We start from the raw sequence: 13736 nt of genomic DNA, 5'->3' as shown, positions 1-13736 counted from the left end.
ATACTACTATGAAGGCCTTAAATCTACACTATCTTTGTTGTTAGCTAGAAGAGGTCAATTAGGCTCCATCATGTTTATTTAGATGTCTGTAACTTTACATCACGTACACTTTCCATTATTTATACAGTACCGTAGTTTCTGGACCATAGGGCGCACCGGATTAAAAGGCGCGTAATACATAATAAAATACATTTTTTTAAATAGTACTATGATGGCCTTTGTTGTTCGCTAGAAGAGGTCAATTAGGCTCCATCATGTTTATTTAGATGTCTGTAACTTTACATCACGTACACTTTCCATTATTTTTACTGTACCGTTTTTCCTGGACCATAGGGCGCACCAGATTATAAGGCGCGTAATACATAATAAAATACATTTTTAAAATAGTACTATGATGGCCTCGAATCTACACTATCTTTGTTGTTAGCTCGAAGAGGTCAATTAGAATAGAATAGAAAGTACTTTATTGATCCCTGGGGCAATTAGGCTCCATCATGTTTATTTAGATGTCTGTAACTTTGCATGACGTACATTTTCCATTATTTATACAGTACCGTATTTTCTGGACCATAGGGCGCACCGGATTATAAGGCGCGTAATACTTTTTTTTTTTTTTTTTTTTAATTAGTACTATGATGACCTTTGTTTTTAGCTACAACAGGTCAATTAGGCTCCATCATGTTTATTTAAATGTATGTATTTTTACAGTGACGTGGTGTTTTTTTTTCTTTTAACAACAGCAAGGTATAACATGCACTGCAACATGTATATCACATAGTGGAGGGGAACTTTTCCTCGATTTAATAAACACGTAAAAACAGTGATACTGTTACTGTAAATCAAACGTTAGTGCAATCACAATATAGTAACACTCTAAATAGTGCAGAGCAATAACAATATATCAATAACTCAACGATGCTCAAACGTTAATGTCACACAACACAACACAACACACAAAATAAACATGTAAAGCTCACTTTATGAAGTTATTCCTCATCCACGAATCCCTCAAATTCTTCTTCTTCAGTGTCCGAATTAAACAGTTGGGCGAAAATACGGCAGTAAAGTCGTCATTACTGGAGTCGTGTTCTACTGCGTGACTGATCGTCTTAAGTTTAAACTCTGCGTCGTAAGCGTGTCTCTTAATAGGAGCCATTTTGGGGTCTTTACATAAACAAACAAATGGAAATCAAAAGGGCACGCCTTGCGCAGTCATATATCCCAGCATGCACCGCGCGCTTCTTCTTCTACGGGGGCGGCTGCTTACCGTAGAAGAAGAAGTTCTTCTTCTACGGGGGGAAATGAAGTTGGTGGCTGCTTACCGTAGTTGCGAGACCTAAACTTTATGAAAATGAGTTTGTTGTTGTGGCTCAATATTCATCCATATATAAGGCGCACCGGATTATAAGGCGCACTGTCAGCTTTTGACAAAATTGGAGGTTTTTAGGTGCGCCTTATAGTGCGGAAAATACGGTACACGGTGAAATTCGGAGTCACTTTTTCGACGATAATGGCTATTTGTGTCGTTATCATTGGATAGTAAATCTACGCTGCCATTAGAGTTGGGAATCTTTGGGCACCTCAGGATTCCATTTGATCCTTTGTGATATCTTCATTTCCGTTCATCACATCTATTCATCCATCCATCTTCTTCCGCTTATCCGTGGTCGGGTCGCGGGGGCAGGAGCCTAAGCAGGGAAGCCCAGACTTCCCTCTCCCCAGCCACTTCGTCCAGCTCCTCCCGGGGGATCCCGAGGCGTTCCCAGGCCAGCCGGGAGACATAGTCTACCCAACGTGTTCTGGGTCTTCCCCATGGCCTCCTACCAGTCGGACATGCCCTAGGGAGGTGTTTGGGTGGCATCCTGACCAGATGCCCGAACCACCTCATCTGGCTCCTCTCGATGTGGAGGAGCAGCGGCTTTACTTTGAGTTCCTCCCGGATCACAGAGCTTCTCACCCTATCTCTAAGGGAGAGCCCCGCCACCCGGCGGAGGAAACTCATTTCGGCCGCTTGTACCCGTGACCTTGTCCTTTCGGTCATAACCCAAAGCTCATGACCATAGGTGAGGATGGGAACGTAGATGGACCGGTAAATTGAGAGCTTTGCCTTCCGGCTCAGCTCATTCTTCACCACAACGGATCGATACAGCGTCCGCATTACTGAAGACGCCGCACCGATCCGCCTGTTGATCTCACGATCCACTCTTCCCTCACTCGTGAACAAGACTCCTCCACTTGGGGCAGGGTCTCCTCCCCAACCCGGAGATGGCACTCCACCCTTTTCCGGGGACCATGGACTCGGACTTGGAGGTGCTGATCCAAGTCCGTTCAGCCCTCATGGATCAAAATCCTATTTCATCCTTTTCGCTTCTTATCAGCTCCTTTTCCGAGGACTTCCGTGGCTCTTTTCCAGTCCTCACGCGCCACCTGGCAAGCGCAGCTTATTTTTCCTTGAGGCTGCAAATGGCCTTATTTAAGCCCCATGAATATTCATTTGTTTTCAGCACTATAACTACTTTGACAGCCATGTTGCTTATTGATTTAGGAGCATTTTTGAGCGCTCACAACTGCGATTTTTTTATTTTTTTCCCCTCCTGACTTTATGGGGATTATAATAACAAGGATGTCAGCACTGGGATTGTGGTTTGTATAAATACAAGACGGAATTGTTTCTGTCAGCTTTGTGAGCCCTGGACTTGATTAGGGGGGGGGGATTATGAGGTTGATACTCGTCGTTGGGAAAACAATTTCTCCTTTGTCGACGCTCGCTGTAATGTGACACAGTCAACGTGGAGTATTTGGTGGCGCTGAGTATATCACGTTTGTTTTGGTTTGGTTCGGCAATTGCAGCCTCGGAATGCGAGAGAGTGAAAGTTCTCATGCCAGACGATATTCTCACGTCAGTCTGGTTTTAGAACCGCTCCGCGAGGGTGAGGCGGGGACGTCTTTCAAAGCAACATTTTCATATTTCGCTCTGAAATGGAACCTCACTTTGGGTCGACCCCCAGACTAGGCGAGACGTTTTGACCTTTCCGCATCCCCCCCCTCCCGCGGCCTCAAATGTCAGCGTGGTCAAAATGTAAATGTCAGCAGTTTTATTGCACTTTATTGCACCAAAATGAATCTGGCTATGAGATTCACCGCAAAGTCATTACTTCACAAACAATTTATGGGTGTTTATAGCTGCGGGGCGGGAGCGCTGACACTTTCAAGTCGATTTCCTGGCTGTAAATTATCTCAGGAGGTGACACGAATGAGAAGTGACGAATTTGAACGGGGGTGTTTTACATAAGGAGATGACAGGGGTGTTTGTGTATGATTAAAAAATATTGGAAGCATCAACTACAACTGCACCAGTGGCGGATGCTGGGGAAGCTCAATTTCGGCTTACATCATAAAATGTGTTGGTTTATTTTTACGGAAATTCTACCCTCTGTTCCTTTTTAAAGGGGAACATTATCACAATTTCAGAATGGTTAAAACCATTAAAAGTCAGTTCCCAGTGGCTTATTTTATTTTTCGAAGTTTTTTTCAAAATTTTATCCATCACGCAATATCCATAAAAAAAGCTTGAAAGTGCCTGATTTTAACCATCGTTATAAACACCCGTCCATTTTCCTGTGACGTCACATAGTGATGTCGATACAAACAAACATGGTGGATAGAACAGCAAGATATAGCGACATTAGCTCGGATTCATACTCGGATTTCAGCGGCTTAAGCGATTCAACAGATTACGCATGTATTGAAACGGATGGTTGTAGTGTGGAGCTATTGAGCCATATCGGTTTGAACCGTATTCAAGCGAAACCGACGAAAACGACACGGCAGCCAGCGACACGGGAGAAAGCGAGGACGATTTCGGCGATCGCCTTCTAACCAACGATTGGTATGTGTTTGTTTGGCATTAAAAGAAACTAACAACTATGAACTAGGTTTACAGCATATGAAATACATTTGGCAACAACATGCACTTTGAGAGTGCAGACAGCCCAGTTTTCATCAATGAATATATTCTGTAGACATACCCTCATCCGCTTTCTTTTTTGGCGTCAGATTTCTTTGACTTTATCGTTGGAAATGCATCTGCTTTGAGTGTCGCAGGATATCCACACATTCTTGCCATCTGTGTCGTAGCATAGCTTTCGTTGGTAAAGTGTGCGGAACAAACGTCCAATTTCTTGCCACTTTCGCATCTTTGGGCCACTGGTGCAAATTGAATCCGTCCCTGTTTGTGTTGTTACACCCTCCGACAACACACCGACGAGGCATGATGTCTCCAAGGTACGGAAAACAGTCGAAAAAACGGAAAATAACAGAGCTGATTTGACTCGGTGTTTGTAATGTGTTTGAGAAAATTGCGGATTGTTTCCCGATGTGACGTCACGTTGTGACGTCATCGCTCCGAGAGCGAATAATAGAAAGGCGTTTAATTCGCCAAAATTCACCCATTTAGAGTTCGGAAATCGGTTAAAAAAAGTATTTTTTTCTGCAACATCAAGGTATATATTGACGCTTACATAGGTCTGGTGATAATGTTCCCCTTTAAGAAAGTGATCTATGATCCTGCCAATCAATCAATCAATGTTTACTTGTACAGCCCTAAATCACGAGTGTCTCAAAGGGCTGCACAAGCCACAACGACACCCTCGGCTCAGATCCCACACCAGGGCAAGAAAAAACTCAACCCAATGGGATGACAATGAGAAAAACCTTGCAGACGAGTAGCGTGACGTCACAGGTTGTGGAGCTCCTCACATCCGCACATTGTTTACAATCATGGCCACCAGCAGCGAGAGCGATTCGGACCGAGAAAGCGACAATTTCCCCATTAATTTGAGCGAGGATGAAAGATTTGTGGATGAGGAAAGTGAGAGTGAAGGACTAGAGGGCAGTGGGAGTGATTCAGATAGGGAAGATGCTGTGAGAGGCGAGTGGGACCTGATATTCAGCTGGAAATGACTAAAACAGTAAATAAACACAAGACATATATATACTCTATTAGCCACAACACAACCAGGCTTATATTTAATATGCCACAAATTAATCCCGCATAACAAACACCTCCCCCCTCCCGTCCATATAACCCGCCAATACAACTCAAACACCTGCACAACACACTCAATCACACAGCCCAAAGTACCGTTCACCTCCCCAAAGTTCATACAGCACATATATTTCCCCAAAGTCCCCAAAGTTACGTATGTGACATGCACATAGCGGCACGCACGTACGGGCAAGCGATCAAATGTTTGGAAGCCGCAGCTGCATGCGTACCGTATTTTCCGCACTATAAGGCGCACCTAAAAACCACAAATTTTCTCAAAAGCTGACAGTGCGCCTTATAAACCGGTGCGCCTTATATATGGGTTAATATTAATATTAATTTTCATAAAGTTTCGGTCTCGCAACTACGGTAAACAGCCGCCCGTAGAAGAAGAAGAAGCGCGCGGTGCATGCTGGGATATGTGACGTTTCATTTCCATTTGTGTGTTTATGTAAAGACCCCAAAATGGCTCCTATTAAGTGTGTTGTCTGTCTAATTATAAATAATGCAGACGAGGCGTGTTAACTGAGTTCTCAACGTTTACTCACAGCGTGCTCATAACCACATTCTAACTCCCAGCATACAACAACGCTTCTCAGGGCTACCGCGCATGCTCGTCACTATCGTTGCATGCTGGGTAGTGTAGTTGTTATATTTGCTAGCTCATAACATCACATTAAGAGACACGCTTACGTGCTTAATTCAATACTCGCCGTCATTCCGGGTGGATTGACAAAAGACCTCCAGCCGCTAGATATTGGTGTCAACAGGGCATTCGAAGCTAGACTGCTAACTGCGTGGGAACAGTGGATGACAGAAGGCGAACACACGTGACGTTCACCAAGACAGGGAGACACTATCTGCCAGTGGATCGTAAATGCCTGGGCTGATTCAGTCTCATCTGTGGTCCGAGCTTTCAGGAAGGCAGGAATTGTCACTGAACTTATAAACGGCAACGACACTGACTCCATTAATGACGACTTCGACGAGACGTCCATGTTGGATGCCGTATTCGCTCAACTGTTTAATTCGGACACTGAAGAGGAAGAATTCGAGGGATTTGTGAATGAGCTATAACTTCATAAAGTGAGCTTTACATTTTTATTTAGTGTGTTGTGTTGTGTGACATTAACGTTTGAGCAACGTTGAGTTATTGATATATTGTTATTGCTCTGCACTATTTCACGTGTTACTATATTGTGATTGCACGTTTGATTTACGTAACACGAGTAAATCAGCTGTTTATTCATTTTGGGAGTGAACAGAGTTGTCAGAACGCTGGTTTGTTATCTATTAATAAAATTTGACTGACCTATCTGACTGTTTTGTTGACATAGGTGCGCCTTATAATCCGGTGCGCCTTATATATGAACAAAGTTTTGAAATATGCCATTCATTGAAGGTGCGCCTTATAATCCGATGCGCCTTATAGTGCGGAAAATACGGTACTCACGGTACCATGTCTGCATATCCAACTCAAAGTCCTCCTGGTAAGAGTTTCTGTTGTCCCAGTTCTCCACAGGCCAATGATAAAGCTTGACTGTCATCTTTCAGGAATGTAAACAATGAAACACCGGCTGTGTTTGTGTTGCTGCAGCCGCCCGCAATACACCGCTTCCCACCTACAGCTTTCTTCTTTGCTGTCTCCATTGTTCATTGAACAAATTGCAAAAGATTCACCAACACAGATGTCCAGAATACTGTGGAATTTTTGCGATGAAAACAGACGACTTAATAGCTGGCCACCATGCTGTCCCAAAATGCCCTCTACAATCCTTGACGTCACGCGCTGACGTCATCATACCGAGACGTTTTCAGCAGGATATTTTGTGCGAAATTTAAAATTGCACTTTAGTAAGCTAACCCAGCCGTATTGGCATGTGTTGCAATGTTAAGATTTCATCATTGATGTGTAAACTATCAGACTGCGTGGTCGGTAGTAGTGGGTTTCAGTAGGCCTTTATGACCCACCTTTTTGATTTGGCTTTTAACTAATATTACTTATTTTATTAAAGTCATGTAAATAAGACCGCCCACAAAATGGTGCATCCGGAAGCGACTGTCAGAAAGCGGCTTGATGATGATCTGTAAAACATAATCTATGCAACCTTTTGACCAAATAACCACCATTACATGTTAGGTACACCACAAGGAAGTGTTTTCCATTTAGAAAATAAATGATGAATAAATAATATGACTCCTTTAATGCGCCTTATAATCCGATGCGCCTTATATATGAAAAAAGATCAAAAATATACCATTCATCGGCAGTGCGCCCTATGGTCCGTAAAATACGGTATATACTGTATGTATGTATATATATATATATATATATATATATATATATATATATATGTATATATATATATATATATATATATTTAAAAAGTATTTGGCCACCTGCCTTGACTCGCATATGAACTTGAAGTGCCATCCCATTCCTAACCCATAGGGTTCAATATGATGTCGGTCCACCTTTTGCAGCTATTACAGCTTCAACTCTTCTGGGAAGGCTGTCCACAAGGTTGTGGAGTGTGTTTATAGGAATCTTTGACCATTCTTCCAAAAGCGCATTGGTGAGGTCACACACTGATGTTGGTCGAGAAGGCCTGGCTCTCAGTCGCCGTTCTAATTCATCTCAAAGGTGTTCTATCGGGTTCAGGTCAGGACTCTGTGCAGGCCAGTCAGGTTCATCCACACCAGACTCTGTCATCCATGTCTTTATGGACCTTGCTTTGTGCACTGGTGCACAGTCATGTTGGAAGAGGAAGGGGCCCGCTCCGAACTGTTCCCACAAGGTTGGGAGCATGGAATTGTCCAAAATGTTTTGGTATCCCAGAGCATTCAAAGTTCCTTTCACTGGAACTAAGGTGCCAAGCCCAACTCCTGAAAAACCACCCCACACCATAATTCCTCCGCTGACCCCTCTCTGTCAGTTTACGTGGCCTACCACTTGGTGGCTGAGTTGCTGTTGTTCCCAAACTCTTTCATGTTCTTATAATAAAGCCGACAGTTGACTTTGGAATATGTAGGAGCGAGGAAATTTCACGACTGGATTTGTTGCACAGGTGGTATCCTATGACAGTTCCACGCTGGAAATCACTGAGAGCGGCCCATTCTTTCACAAATGTTTGTAGAAACAGTCTCCATGACTAAGTGCTTGATTGTATACACCTGTGGCCGGGCCAAGTTATTAGGACACCTGATTCTGATCATTTGGATGGGTGGCCAAATACTTTTGGCAATATAGTGGGAAACACTGACATATGCTAACTGTTAGCATCTTAAGGTTAGCATGCTGATTAATAGCTGTTTTACTTTTTTCAACACAGTGCCATCTGCAGGATCCAGAGCTGCACAGCTCCTCTCAAGCTCTTGTTTCTCATTCTGTTTGAAAATTCACCACCATGCTAAGGCGTTTGAGGAGTCAAATCAGCAGGGGCGGCCTAGTCGTAATTCATTCATTGTTTTCCTACGGCGGAGTTTAGCCGCGCTCGCTGGGAGCACAGTGACCCCCTCTTCAGGTTTTTGTGCTCCTGCTAAAAGTGCCTACACAAACGTTGCTTTAGCGGGTTAAGATTGGCCCGGGGGATGCTGCAAGGAGGCGGCCGGTGACAGACAGCGGGGGTCAGCGCCGAGAAACAAACAAGCAGCCGTGACGGAGCTGAAGGTCGTGCCAGTGAAAAGATCAGAGTGGCATTTGGCGCCGGTGCCAGGATGCGTCTGCGCTCTCGCCGCGATGCCATGGCAACCAATGCTTTATGCGCTCTCCTCCCAGGCCCCCTGCTGAGTGTCCAGACTGCACTAAAAACCACTGAAAGACGATCAATTATTTAAAAAAGGCACATTTGGACATTTTTACATACCCGTTCCCCCTATTTAGAGCACACAGGTCTATTAGGAATGCTATTACAAGAGGCTCAGCTGTGTGCCCGCCGCATTCATCATGCGGGGCACCTCATCATCACGTGTGATGGACAGCCTCCCACAGGAAGGAGGTGCTGTGATTTTCTCATGGGACAAAGTTAATGATCCCAGCCAACAAAATAATAGCACAAAAAAAAAAAAAGTCCGGTTGAAGCATTTGGAGCGGCCCCGGCTTCCTTTAGAGAGGATTAGAGGCTGTGTGAAGAGCCTTTTTCGGGAGATAGAGCCGAGACTGTGGAGGTACTTTGAGCTTAGAGGAGGCAAGCTGGTGTTTGGTGAGCGGGAATCTTCTCTTTCTGTGCTGCATGGTGGCGAGGTAAGGCGCTCTTTATTTCAATGACACTCATCATAACTCATGGAAATGCTTTCACCTTGTTTGACCTTGATTATCATGCCGGCGTGTTATAACTGACACAACAATCTCACTTGTTTTCAGTGCGCTCATTTACGTGTTCCAGGGTTTTATTCTGCGTCATTCGCAGTACACGGATGCTGTAGGCCACAGGGGTCGAACTCAAGGCCCGGGGGCCAAAATTGGCCCGCCACATTATTTTTATGTGGCCCGCGAAAGCCTGGAAATAATACGCGTTGATAAAATGCTTGGTAACACTTTAGTATGGGGAACATATGAACCATTAATTAGTTGCTTATTAACATAGGGTTAGGGTAAGGGTTAGGGTCGGAGTCAGGTTTAGGGGTAGGGAAGACTTAGTTAATGGCTTACTGGTTGTATAATAAAGCCATGCAGAATAAGGCATTAATAAGTACTTAATAATGACTAGTTAACAGCCAATATGTTACTAATTTGCATGTTAATAAGCAACTAATTAATGGTGAATATGTGTTCCCTATACTAAAGTGTTACCAAATGCTTAATCTTTTTTTACTAAATATATTTCTTCTTTCCCTTTGGACATTAAAAATCATGATCTGCATGCAATTGCATATATTTTAAAAATTCAATATTATAAAAATCTAAATATTATCATCATGTATTCCAAAAATATTTTTTTGTTAAAATAAAGATAAATACCGCACATAAAGATCCGCTAGACTTATGATTTCACAACAAATTATCAATCAAATTGCAAACTGTAAAATTGACAATAGTTTTTACGGTTAAATTCCACCGTAAAATCAACTTGGGTACTGTTTTTTTTCCATATATACACTGTAAACCCGAAAAAGTAAGCAGAACTAAAAAAAAAAAGTGAGGCAATCAGTTGCCACATATTTTTTGAGTTCATAAACTCAAATATTTGAGTACATCAGATCGTAAATATTTGGAGTTTATGTTAGATGTACTTTTAAATTATAATTGAATTAAACTTACCAATTAAGCCAACTCAAAAATGTTCCTCCTCGTGACTGCTGCCTGAAGAGGAAGTGCGCGCAAATGCTACAAAATAAAAGCACTTCCTCTGTGTGTGTGTGTGTGTGTGCGCGTGTGTGTCTGTGAATGTGTGCATGTAATAATTTATATATACATACACACATAGAGTATAATAACAATACAAATCTATAATGCGATTGATTCATTCTTAATGTATTTGATTTAATGATTTGTTCTTTCAAAATAAGACAACATTATGTTTAATCCACTGGGTTTAAAGTAACAGGGTTAATTATTTTAAATAGCAGTTACATAATCTGCAAACAAGTTAATATGAATTAAAAATAACAAGTTTAATAAACTTAAAAAAAAGGAAAATGTTACACTCAACATTTTTAAGTAAATACAACTTTTAACAATGTTTTAAGTTTACACTACTTATTCTAATTAATTATTTTGAGCATTCGGGTTTACAGTCCAGTAAGACACTAAAACATTAAAAAAACAACAAAAAAAACCCATTAAAACAAGATTTTATGCAAGAAACAAAAAACAAACTTGCAGCTCTTTTGCTTGAATTTTACCGCTAAAAACAGTGGTTTTGTTTCTCCATTCCATTCCATTTATTATTATATTTTTTTATATGCTGTAAAAAAACAAAACACACTACTTCTGGTGACTGAGCTGCCAGTTTTTAAAATCAAATTTTAATATTTTTTTTGCAGCTTATGTAAAAAAATATATTGTTTAATGTACTATATATACAGTACATGTATATTCATATATAGGGCTACCATAACTGCCATGTGGCCCTCAATGAAAACGAGTTTGACACCCCTGCTGTAGGCGGACATGACCAGGAGGTCAACCCCGACTTGTTAGAGACAAAGACAGATGGTGCAAAAGCTCCAAGCCGGTGTTGAGAAACTTCTCCCAATCTTCTCATGGTGCCATGGTGCTTTTTTTCCCCTCTTTGGCAACAATCCGAAACAACGTTCAGACAAAGTGTCTCTGCTGTAATTGGTTCCTGCGTGTTTCTTTTACAATGGGAACCCATAGATCTCAATCGCTTATTTCATTCATATGTGCACTGAGGGCCGGGCACGTGACCATTTAGTCGCAAATCATACAGATGATGTTATTCTCCAGTCACACAGTACGTGTGTTCATATTGACTTCCCGTTAGGCTGGTTTCCAATTATTCATTAGAAGAGTCGGCCCTGTGATTGATTGGGGTCCGGAGAGACTCCGCCTCCTGACCAGTGTCAGCTGCCTGCAGCTTCCTTTGACCTTGCACTAGATTAACTGTATTGATTATTGATGGTTGGATGGATGGATGAGGAAATTGGGCTGCTGTACATTATGTTGCTGATGTGTTGCCATCAATGGTGACAGCTTGATTACATTACAAAAATGGAAAAAAGAAGCTACCATATAAAGGCTGTGGTCCGACTCAATTTTTCACTGGTATGGAGTCTTACTATATCCCTTAAGTCAAACTCAAGGCCGGCAGCCAGATCACTTTCTTTTACGTGGCGCGCCACATCATTTAATTTGGTCTGCCACGTCATGTAATGTGGTCTGCCACATCATTTGGTCAGCTGCATCATTCAAAGTGGCCCGCCATATTATTCAATGTGATCTGCCACATCATTCGATCAGCCGCATCATTCAAATTAGTTCGCCATATCATTCAAAGTGGCTCGCCACATCATTCAATGTGGTCCGCCACATCATTTAATGTGGCCTGCCACATCATTTAATGTGGCCTGCCACTTCATGAAATGTGGTCTGCCACATTATTTGGTCAGCTGCATCATTCAAAGTGGCCCGCCATATCATTCAACGTGGTCTGTCGCATCATTTGGTCAGCTGCATCATTCAAAGTGGCCCGCCACATCCTTAAAGTGGTCTGTCACATCATTTAACGGGGTCCGCCACGTCATTCAATGTGGTCTGCCACATCATTCAACGTGGTCTGCCACATCATTCAACGTGGTCTGCCACATCATTTAATGTGGTCTGCCACATCATTCGGTCAGCCGATTCATTCAAAGTGGCCCACCATATCATTCAATGTGGTCCGCCACATCATTTAAAGTGGCCTGCCACTTCATGAAATGTGGTCTGCCACATTATTTGGTCAGCTGCATCATTCAAAGTGGCCCGCCATATCATTCAACGTGGTCTGTCGCATCATTTGGTCAGCTGCATCATTCAAATTGGCCCGCCACGTCCTTAAAGTGGTCTGTCACATCATTTAACGGGGTCCGCCACGTCATTCAATGTGGTCTGCCACATCATTCAACGTGGTCTGCCACATCATTTAATGTAGTCTGCCACATCATTTAATGTGGTCTGCCACATCATTCGGTCAGCCGATTCATTCAAAGTGGCCCGCCATATCATTCAATGTGGTCCGCCACATCATTTAAAGTGGCCTGCCACTTCATGAAATGTGGTCTGCCACATTATTTGGTCAGCTGCATCATTCAAAGTGGCCCGCCATATCATTCAACGTGGTCTGTCGCATCATTTGGTCAGCTGCATCATTCAAAGTGGCCCGCCACATCCTTAAAGTGGTCTGTCACATCATTTAACGGGGTCTGCCACGTCATTCAATGTGGTCTGCCACATCATTCAACGTGGTCTGCCACATCATTTAACGTGGTCTGCCACATCATTTAACGTGGTCTGTCACGTCATTTAATGTGGTCTGCCACATCATTTAATGTGGTCTGCCACATCATTCGGTCAGCCGATTCATTCAATGTGGCCCGCCATATCATTCAATGTGGTCCGCCACATCATTTAATGTGGCCTGCCACTTCATGAAATGTGGTCTGCCACATTATTTGGTCAGCTGCATCATTCAAAGTGGCCCGCCATATCATTCAATGTGGTCTGTCGCATCATTTGGTCAGCTGCATCATTCAAATTGGCCCGCCACGTCCTTAAAGTGGTCTGTCACATCATTTAACGGGGTCCGCCACGTCATTCAACGTGGTCTGCCACATCATTCAACGTGGTCTGCCACATCATTTAACGTGGTCTGTCACGTCATTTAATGTGGTCTGCCACATCATTTAATGTGGTCTGCCACATCATTCGGTCAGCCGATTCATTCAAAGTGGCCCGCCATATCATTCAATGTGGCCTGCCACATCATTTAATGTGGTCTGCCACATCATTTGGTCAGCCGCATTATTCAAAGTGGCCCGTCACATCAAAGTGTTCTGCCACATCATTTAACGTGGTCCGCCACATCATTCAAGTGGCCTGCCATATCATTCAATGTGGTCTCCCACATCATTTGATGTGGTCCGCCACATCATTTAATGTGGTCTGCCACATCACGTAATGTTGTCTGCCACTTCATTCAATCTGGCCTACCAAATCATTTATTGTTGTACACCACATCATTTAATG

General features: G+C 42.9%; 1 protein-coding gene across 2 annotated transcripts in view; it reads left to right on the top strand.

Moving 5' to 3' along the window:
• Nucleotides 1–13736, top strand: part of mid1 (midline 1) — a 111230-nt gene that overhangs the window by 23496 nt on the left and 73998 nt on the right. Inside the window, exon 1 of one of the 2 annotated variants that reach the window (XM_061971424.2) lies at nt 9126–9290. The exons of the other annotated variant lie outside the window; for it this stretch is intronic. The gene's annotated coding sequence lies outside the window, so the exon portion shown is untranslated. Of the gene's footprint in view, nt 1–9125; nt 9291–13736 lie in introns of those variants that run through there. 2 annotated transcript variants of the gene reach the window in all.

This window comes from Nerophis lumbriciformis, linkage group LG13 (genome assembly GCF_033978685.3).
Source record: "Nerophis lumbriciformis linkage group LG13, RoL_Nlum_v2.1, whole genome shotgun sequence".
In the NCBI taxonomy this organism is placed as follows: Eukaryota; Metazoa; Chordata; class Actinopteri; order Syngnathiformes; family Syngnathidae; genus Nerophis; species Nerophis lumbriciformis.
The sequence above is the reverse complement of the archived record's forward strand: the minus strand, read 5'-3'. Positions and strand labels throughout refer to the sequence as shown.